General features: G+C 35.7%; 1 long non-coding RNA gene across 1 annotated transcript; it reads left to right on the forward strand.

The window, feature by feature from the left end:
- Positions 1–3,593: 3,593 nt before the first annotated feature.
- LOC127860731 (uncharacterized) lies at positions 3,594–5,608 on the forward strand. The gene is made up of 4 exons (XR_008039905.1): positions 3,594–3,793; positions 4,261–4,284; positions 4,590–4,634; positions 4,889–5,608. It is a non-coding gene; the product is annotated as an uncharacterized LOC127860731 (long non-coding RNA).
- Positions 5,609–11,098: the final 5,490 nt, after the last annotated feature.

An 11,098-nucleotide genomic window follows, 5' to 3' on the forward strand; every position in this document is an offset into this window, starting at 1 on the left:
GACCGTAATCTATAAATGTACACAAGCATTCATTTATATGGATACTAAAAAAAAATTACTCCATACTCACACATTATTTTTGAAAATATGGGTTCATATCTATGGCATTGTCTTAATTGCAAAGAGCTTTGATAACCAAATGAGGATCTTGCGAAGCACATATGTCCGCATGAATTCTATGAGTCCATTTCTGAGTCCTGTGATGTACGAAGCAAGACAACCACGGACTATATATATATATATATATATATATATATATATATATAATCGTACCTTTACATTATAGTTTGCAAAACGATCTGCTTTATGACTATCAACCTTCGTATAGTGCGTAGTATTAATTAATGAAGCTTCATTGAACACGACTAGTGTAGACTTTCAGGATAACATGAATGTACCACCTTATGTTGTGCGAACTTAAGTTCATGGAAACAACCATGAGTTGAAAGCAGAAGTTGTTTGTATCCACTGGGTCGACTGACCCTATTTTCTGCGTACCCTTTACTTGTTTTGATTGCCAGAGTTTTCGATCAGTTTATGATATTATGGTTCCAATAAAATTACATACATTCGATTATTTTCGCTAGATTTACTTAAAATTAATAACAACAAAATAAAGCAATATTAAATAGAGATTTTGAAGATTACTGCGTTTCACTGCATATTCATATTACAGTGGAAAATAATAAAAACAGGTTTACGAAGAATGTTAAACCGAACTTCCTACCGTAAATTTATGTGGATGCTAGAGGAGACAAATCACGTTTTAACAACAGAGTTTTCCAATACATGCAAGCAATATCTCATTGTTCGATGTAGTAGAAAATCTATAAATCAATTTTTGTTGCGATATAACTGCGAGGCTAGATATTCATATATCCATATCTAAGGTGTACTATCTATATCTTCTTGGCGTGTTACCGATAATAAACGCGAGATGTTCTTCCTCATTGAATCGTGTTTGAATGAGGTGTATTTTAAAATGAACCAATGTTATCAAATCCTAACTGAAAACGTTTTGTTTTGTAAATAGGCTAAATAGATTGTAATAGCTTTACGGATACAGTTGATGTTTTATACATGTTTTTTAATGAGTATTTCACCACATATTTTATTCAATGAACAAAGTATTTTCTCTGCAAAATAAACCTTTGAGCAAAGACTCTTAAGGTTAATTATTTCCGCTAGTTTTATTTAACTTGTATAAAAATAATACACTTTCAGTGCGCTGATTTTCCGTGGTGACATTCGTGGTAATCTTATCAAATACAGAAATAATGTCTTCAAAGAAAGGAGGATTTGTGAATAGACTTAAGTCACTGTTTGGTTTAAATAAAGCTAAGGCACAATATAGTGACATAGACGATGCGCCACCAGCCCCTATATGGGATCGCCAACCAGAAAATGTACATCCACACGACTCCTGTAGCAATGTGTCTGAAAAGTCTTCAACAAACAGTGACATTCAAGACCGTGATGATGAGTTTAATTGTGTTTCGGTTGCTGAGGGCAGCAGTAAAGATAGGATTTTAACAGGTCAACCAAGGATGATGGTTATATCACATCATCATACAAATGAATAACAGACTGGAGTCGGAAGACACTGGCGCACGACCCAAGACAAAAAGTACTTCAACTAATACAAAGTATAATGAAGAACATGATGAACAAGGTAACTGAATGTGTACTACAAGTTACAAAATCGATGTATTAAGTTTCACAAAAAGACGCATTAATAGTAAATATATAAACAACAATAAAAAAACATCAATATGATGGCATTTTGTCGAAATAATATAATGCCTTTATTTTTTCAGTTTATGATTTGAAATATCACTGCTTTGCCACCGTAAAATAGATAAGAATATTTTATGTTAAGGGACAGAAACGGTTGTTCAGCAAAACAAAGAAAAAACTGTTTTTAGAATATTGCAGAATTTTAGAAATAATTGAATAGGAAAGCAGTAAGTTAATACTTACAATGGTGTGAAAAAAGTTGAAATATTTAATTTGATAATAGTGTGCACATTATGTTCAATAATTTATTTAAATCATATTATAATCAGGTACAATAAACAACAATTATATTAAAACAGTGTTGTGTTAAAAACCAACTGAGCGGATTATTAATTACAGTCCTGGCGCTTGTTTGTACAATTAATCCACGAACAATTAATATATATTGACCTGATATATTGTATTTAAAAAAAACTAAAAGGATGAACTTTGCACTATATGGATTTTGGCAATTATTGAAATTCGTCATTATATTCTTAAAATAAGTAAATATAAACATCAAAATAAACATGCAATAAGATAAGAACTAAAAAACAAAACATATAAATAAAAATTACCGGCTGGGTTCGAATCCCTGAACTTAGGACCAAACAACATTACCGTAACCACTCGGTCATCTGCCCTATTACATAACATTTTGCATTTTTATATTTAAATCAGCCATCCTCGTATTGCCCAATCATAAAGCGAAAAATAGAAAAGCATTTTAAAATATGTGCTTGCTTTATAATGTCATTGTTTCTTATGAAGATTACTCATTAACGAACATGTATTTTCGGTATAACATTAAAGGGATCTTTTCACGCTTTGGTAAATTGACAAAATTGAAAAAAGTTGTTTCAGATTCGTAAGTTTTCGTTTTAGTTATGATATTTGTGAGGAAACAGTAATACTGAACATTAACCATGCTCTAATATAGCCATTATATGCATCTTTTGACGATTTTAAAACCTAAAAATTATAAAGCGTTGAAACGCGAAACGATTGAATAATTTGGAGAGTTCTGTTTTTGTCGTTAAATTTTGTGAAACTACGAAGATTGCTTATATAAGGTATAAAATACGTCATGAATGTGTACTCGGCGGAATAGCTCAGTAGGCTAAAGCGTTTTTACTTCAGGACTCTGGCAGGACTCCAGGGGTCACTGGTTCGAAACCTGCTCCGGGCAATGTTCTTTTCCTTTTTTAAATTTTTTTCTTAATTTTTTACTGGAGCTTTTATGATCCAATGTTTACTTTTATCAATATAAAGCATTTAATGAATAAGTTAAAAAAATGCCAAAATCTGTGAAAAGGCCCCTTTAAGTAAACAAGTTCCTTAAATTTATCTAGGAGGTCGTACGACTTATTATTGTGCACATTGAAAGTTAATATAAAAACACACACAATACAATGCGGGTATTAACTGCAAACGTTTGTAGCAATTATTTCTGAAGTGATCTAAATGACAATGTCGTAAACGCATTTCAGGTCTATTGCCTTCTGAAGCTGACGACGAGCAAACTGGCAAGAAAATAGTCATGCATTGGGATGATGGTTCATTTGACAGATTTCATCCGTTACGTGCATCATCTAGTGGTATGTTATATCCACATCAAATACATATAGCACGAAGACTCTTATTCAAAATAGTGTTTTGTATTTTAAACTTGTTGGTTTCTCGAGTTGTCAACGTAGTTGTAATATATTTGTTGTCTCAGTTGATAATTAGATTATAAGCATGTCTTTTTATCATGAAAGAAACAAAAATAATTTTGCTTGTCACTTTCCATTGTTGATTTCAGAACCAGTTTTTAAATCGTCTCAGTTCTATGCACAGCGAAAACATTTACCCAGACACGAAACGGCTAAGAAAAACGTAGCTGAAACGCCGATTTAGTCATGTGAACCCAAAGATATCGACAGTGGTCATGACGATGTGTTCGAAGGGTCCCATAAAACATGTTCAAAACAAATCAAATACGTGGTTAATAGCCCACAGAACTGCAATTTCGGTGGTAAGGCCATACTTAAATTATATATATCCTCTACTTGAAATCGGGAATCTGAACTTGTTAATTACAAGTCGTATAACGTATTGCAAAGTTGTAAACACTTTAGGTTACATATATCACGCTTTTATATGGAATTGTATTAAGAAATAAGAGACATGTGTTCGTAGTATTGTTGTTGTTTGAAATTCACACGATAAAGATATGATCAAGTTAATGAATAAGCATGAAGCTATCCACACAGAAAACAAATCTCCAAATATTTGAAGATAAGTTATTTACTTGTGCAATAAGTTTGTGTTCTCTTTTGATGAAATAAACGAACAAAACTATTCAGTATTACATCTGAATCGCGTTCGACTTATTGAAAAAATCTAAATTCGAGTAAAAGCTTCTATCACAGAAACAAAAAAGAAACCGAAATATTAGTTTAACCAATTTACGAACTCTACATGATTTATTTTTCATTTCAGGAGCAAATTCAGAAAACTCAGTGTGTAAGTAAAGCGTGTATTGATTTCAGTCTTTGCAACTTAATTACCATGAATGTGAACTATCAGTTTCTCGTGTAACTTGAAAGCATAAACGTGCATTTTTACATTTAATAAAAGCAAATCTTTATAATTGTGTAGCTCATACACGATAATTTTATCACGCGCTTAGGAATACGAATTATCGTCTTGGTTTACTTTTTTATTGGTTTTTACTATAACATACATGTATTAAATGATCATTCTGCGTTTGTTAAAAGTATCTTATTTTGTATCACAAGGATATCACACGGTCGTACGTTTTGTTTTAGCCTTTACAAGACATAGCTCCGCCGATTTACAAACAAAGGTTCAAGGTAAATTGCACGAACAATGCTATAAAATAATGTATAATGGGTAATTAAACTTGTTGATTATATAGCAATCTTCGTTTGATTTAAATAATAAACAATTTATTGATAGTTAGAGTGTCTCTGAATATTAAACTGTAATTTCAATAAACCATTGGCTCGCAATGCAATCGAGCTAAAATATAACGGTTTAAACTAAACTAAAACACACCGCACGACTGAATATTTAGCGTTTACTTATATATGTCATACAATTACAGGTCAAACAGAACTTGCTCTTAAAGAAGTTTGGAATGAAGACACAGAAACAATTAACGGTGTCAAAACAAATCTGTATAAAAAAAGCCAAATAAAAGCTTGAACGACCAAGACAAAAACAAGTTTTGATCATAAAAGGGGAAGGTCTTGGTTGCGACTATATTGCAAAAATGATCTTTGCAGAAACGTGCCAAAACAAAACAACAGGATTTTATCTTAATGACTTAAATGATTGGGTTGTTGCAAATGGCCACATACGTAAAAATGATAGAGGAGTAGTTCTTATATTAAACGCAAACTTGAATGATTGGACCAACATAATAAAACATCAAATGTTTCCGTCAGCTAACAGGGGCGAATACCTAACCGTGATCATCACAACTAACACGCAAGTAACAGACACTGCGCTACATAACTTCGTTTTGGATGCTTCATATCAATATGCACATCCCACAGAAGAAGACAAAATGCACGTCTTTGAAATTATGGCGAAACAAAAAAGTCTCCTTATAATACCAGGTCACGGCGACAAGGTTCAGGTGGCAACAAGGAATCGTCGGTTTCCAACAATGACAACGTTTACCAAGGAAATGATTTGAGGACTATTGGAAAACATATGTGGGTTCGTAGACTCAATGCTTTCTTTACAGGGACGATGGGAGAAGCATCGCTTTTCTTTAGGAAGCCAGATCCAAAACTTGTGGAAGACTTCAGAAACAAAATAGAGTTAGATGCTACCAAGACACTTGAACTATTTAGTTTAATGGTTATTTATGTGTTTGGAACACTTGACAAAGCTGGAATTAGTTGGCTTCGAAATCTCCAAAGTTTACCAAATGGTAAATATGTTCAATCTGCACATAATATCCAATCGAACATGAAGGTTTGTAAAAGAAGGATAAAAACATACCCAAAATTAAAAATAATTGTCGAATACTGCAACAATTATTACGATTTGAAACATTTTATAAAGGACATTTACGACGGTCTGAAAACTTTGAGGGACATTTTGCTTATTGAAACGGTAGATTTGAGCGACCAGTTTTCTGGTGAATACATAAGGGCCTCCTTAATGGTTGCCATCAATTAAGTTATTCCAGAAGGAATAATAAAGAGCTGCGATGACGTTTTTTATTCGACTTCGTCAGGGATGATTAAAGGCTGAATACATTTGAATATTCCCTGATCCGTAATGAGACTATTTTGGAGATCTTCTTTAACAGGATGCGTTTTCAGTGGCATCAAAATGTGAAAAGGTGCATGAAACATCCGGTACTGGTGGCCAATTTTGCAAAATTTCTAAAAGTATTGAAACGTACAAGGCATTTGCGATGGTATCTCCTTAAAAAATCTTGATGACTCTAAATAATAATGCGCTCTGTACTATGGTATTGATTCAGGATCTGCTTGCAAAGGCAATCATCCAACGCCAACAGAAGTTATCCTTACTGAGGGTAAATGGACACAAAAACGAAACGCGAATAGATGGAAATCATTTACAAGAGAACAGGAGGCCTACGCATTAGTTCACCCGGTACAACTAGCCAATAAGAGGGTGTTTACGGTACTGGAAAATTATGGCGCTATTATTACTAAAGAAGCCTTTTTTGCCGCTCTGAAATCAAATGCGGTTGATATTATAGAGTATTGTCTTACAAAAGCCGATCTGTCAGAAAATGAATGGCTCAACTGTTTTTTGAATCTATTTTACAATGTTCTTGCTCCCCATCGATTGAGCGAAACACAATTTTAAAAAAGTTAATGGACGCAAGGAAAGTGAGCTTAAATATCAATTGTATTGAAATTATTCCACTGTTGCACAGAACTGTCAACAATCAAAAGATGCTTGAAATTTTTCTGGAAGGATCTTGGGGAAAACAGGTTGATGTAAATGTCGTTCACCAATATGACTACGGCGGTAAAACGGCCCTTGTGATTGCTACGGAATAGGGGCATTACGAAACAATCAAATACTTGCTCAATTAAGGAGCCAATCAGCGTACAGAAGGGGTCTTCCAGCGACCGATTGTGATTGCTGTTAAGAAAGGTCAACTCAAGATTGTGCAGGCGCTTGTGAATGAAAACCCTGACGTCCTTGCAGAACCAGGCATTGACGGTGAATATCCCATTGTTATTGCGTGTCGCAATGGATGCATCGATATTGTCGAATACATGGCAAATTGTAATCGTCGATGTTTGGAGACGTTAAACAAAAAAGGACAAACACTCATTCACATTGCGACAGAGGCCGGAAAGGAACAAGTTGTTGACTTTCTGTTGCAGCCAGAGGAGAAAGTAGACGTATGTGCTCCGGACGCACGTGGTTTTTCTCCAATGCTGACTGCAGCGAAATGCTACAAGAGCACTTGCTTGCAACTATTGTTACGTGCAGCACTACAGAGAAGATTGCCACAAGATAACTCACTTATTGTTCACTGTATATATCATCAAAACTCAAACCTTCTCGGAACGTTGATTGAAGAATTTAAATTCAACATGAAAGTTTGTGGCACTAAATACGGACCACCACTGTCTTTGGCGGTGCAAAAAAATGATATACAAATCGTGAAACTGATGCTCAAGCATAAAACTGACGTGAATATTAGATGCAGCGCAGGTTTTCAACCTATACATCTGGCAAGTGGTACTGGAAACGTTGAAATGTTACGTCTGTTGATTGAAAGCGGTGCAAGTATTGAAAGCGTCCAAAGTGTTACTTTAGACACGATCAAACACATAGCTGCAGCCCACAATAAACATCAGTTTATCGAATATTTATTTATGAGGTCTTACGTCAAATCTGTTTTCATCGACGTAAATTCGGTACTCATAGATCGACAAAATAAACAAGGCGAAACTGCTTTACATGTGGCGGTTAAAGGCGGACATATTGAATCTGTTCGAGCGCTGCTCCATTATGGTTTCCAAAAATTACGATTTGATAAGAAAAGCATGACGCCTAGAAAAATAGCTGCCATGAGGTTATGAAAAGAAACAAATTCGAAAAGCCAACATACATTTCAAGCAATTCTCCGATACATTGACAGCTAATGCGGGAATGACACGATCTATATTACATAAACATGTATATATATTGCAATTAGTACAATGTTACAACGTGTTCTGATCACAATATCCAACCTAGATCCATTTGTGCTATTATTTGTTTGAAAGACTGCGTGTTATCGGCGATTTTCAAAATGTGTCATTTGTTCATTCGTTTATGTGATTATAGTAATTTCCACACTTCCAAATGATCGGTACAACAAATCATGCCATTGTTTCGACGTTCAGTAGCTGTATAAGGAGTGTGAGATTTCTTTCTTTCGTCGACTGTTTTCACATCTTGTTGTTGTTGTTGCTGTTGTTGATAATTATATATATTGTTGTCTGATTGTATTTTATGATTTTTGCTGATCGTTAGCAAATTATTTTCTTTCATATTGTATGATGAAATTACATATAGGAACGTAGAACGCCCAGTTGCATTATGGAAAGGGTTGGTGATGGACGGGGTTCGCAATCTTACGACGAGATTTTGCAAAACTGCCATATAAAATATGGCTTCTTTGCAGTCGGTTTTAACTATACTTGTTAAATCACGATCTATTTTCCTTTGCACAATTCTATTTTGTTGACAATCATGTAATAGTTATTGTTTTAATATAAACTTGGTCGTCATTTATTCAATAAACTCATAAGTGTGTTAATTTCCTGCTATTTAATTAAAGTTTGAGATATTTTCCGACAACGCTCTTAAAACATGACACGTCGTGTACTAGTTTGTGAAGTGATCAGGCTTACGCACTAATGCCTATGGCAGCCGCTGCTTAGTCTAATTTAAGCCGCGGTCATATTATCTTAATAGTCGCTGACTTTTAAGAATATATATTAAAATAACGACGATTTTCGAAACTATTTCGAAGTGCCAAATGCGCCCCATGTAGCTCATGCTCATACGCATCTGCAAGATACCATTTTTAAAGAATCACTGACAGGTTTGTCTACGTCTATATGTAGTTTTTCTACATGCATGTTTCCCTACTGATAGTGGTATGCATGTGAATTTTTGCATAAAGATGTATTACATGTATTAACTGGTGTCTCCAAGCGTATTTTATTTAAACAAAATAACACATTCCCAATAAAAAATCATAAAAATCAAATAATCTGAAAGTTATCTGCACCAGCAGGATGGACACATTATGAGACAGTACTGTCTTTTATATATGCAAAGGAACCGATTTCCAAACATTGAGACACAAAACAAATATATTAGTCAAGCCACGCACAAAGATAACGCACAAACGTGAACAGCACTTGGGTCAGATTTGTTTTTGCATTAGGCCAGTTTCAAGTATATCCATGATGACTCCACAAGTCGAATACATATTTGAAAAGTAAATTAACGATGTCGCGCTAAATGTTGCTCCATAATTATTTAAATGTTTCTCTATCGGAGGTCAAAGTACCGTGTCAAACTTACACATACTTCATGTAGCTATACTCGTTTACAAAAAAATATTTGAATTTCTGTAACATAAATTTTGATGTTGAGACCAGTTTTGTTTTCATAGTGCTGTTAACATTTATGGTACATAAATGTATCTATTTATGTTTATAGTATCCTCATTTTTATATTTGTTGGTGGTGGTGGTGACTGTAATTGCAATTTTTAATAATGATTAATAGAAATATACAATAGTAAATATATGTATCAATGACACCTATTAGCCTTGTCACTCAAAAATAAGTATTTAACAACTGCAATGTACTAATACAAAAATCCGTGAAGCTGATCATAATCAAATTAGAGCATACGTTAAGTTTAAATACCTATTATATTGAATACATGTTGTTGTGCTGAACCTAATGGTTATGAATGAATTAATATGATTATAGGTGCTACCTAATATACGGGCAAAAGCTTTTTTAATAACGATGTATATTTTTCATAAATATATGAACATTATTGTGTTCAAAATATAAGAGTTGTTTCAATAGGTGTGTGAAGTTGGCACTGACATCGGCAATCGACATTCGCACTCAAATATCGAGCTGGGACAAATGTCGAGCCAGCTCTCACATCGACATTCGGCAAAAGTCCCGAATATCGAGCTGGGACGAATGTCGAGCCAGCTCTGACATCGACATTCGGCAAAAGTCCCGAATATCGAGCTTGGGCGAATGTCGAGCCAGCTCTGAAATCGACATTCGAAGAAAAAAAACGAATATCGAGCTGGGGCGAATGTCGAGCCAGCTCTGACATCGACATTCGGCAATACTCGCGAATATCGGGCTTGGACGAATGTCGAGCCAGCTCTGACATCGACATTCGAAGAAAAAAAACGAATATCGAGCTGGGGCGAATGTCGAGCCAGCTCTGACATCGACATTCGGCAATACTCGCGAATATCGGGCTTGGACGAATGTCGAGCCAGGTCTGACATCGACATTCGGCAAAAGTCCCGAATATCGAGCTGGGACGAATGTCGAGCCAGCTCTGACATCGGCATTTGTCAAAAAAAAAAAACGAATATCGAGCTGGAGCGAATGTCGAGCCAGCTCTGACATCGACATTCGCCAAAAGTCCCGAATATCGAGCTGGGGCGAATGTCGAGCCAGCTCTGACATCGGCATTCGGCAAAAAATTCGAATATCGAGCTGGGGCGAATGTCGAGCCAGCATTGACATCGACATTCGGCAAAAGTCGCGAATATCGAGCTGGCACAAATGTCGAGCCAGGTCTGACATCGACATTCGGCAAAAAAACTCGGCATTTGTCAAAAAAAAAAAACGAATATCGAGCTGGAGCGAATGTCGAGCCAGCTCTGACATCGACATTCGGCAAAAGTCCCGAATATCGAGCTGCGGCGAATGTCAAGCCAGCTCTGATATCGACATTCGGCCAAAAAAACGAATATCGAGCTAGGACGAATGTCGAGCCAGCTCTGACATCGACATTCGGCAAAAGTCCCGAATATCGAGCTGGGGCGAATGTCGAGCCAGCTCAGACAATTGCATTCGGCAAAAAACCCGAATATCGAGCTGGAGCGAATGTCGAGCCAGCTCTGACATCGACATTCGCCAATACTCGTGAATATCGAGCTGGGACGAATGGCGAGCCAGGTCTGACATCGACATTCGGCAAAAGTCCCGAATATCGAGCTGGGGCGAATGTCGAGCCAGCTCTGACATCGACATTCGGCAAA

The sequence above is a fragment of the Dreissena polymorpha genome, chromosome 15 (genome assembly GCF_020536995.1).
Source record: "Dreissena polymorpha isolate Duluth1 chromosome 15, UMN_Dpol_1.0, whole genome shotgun sequence".
Lineage (NCBI taxonomy): Eukaryota > Metazoa > Mollusca > Bivalvia > Myida > Dreissenidae > Dreissena > Dreissena polymorpha.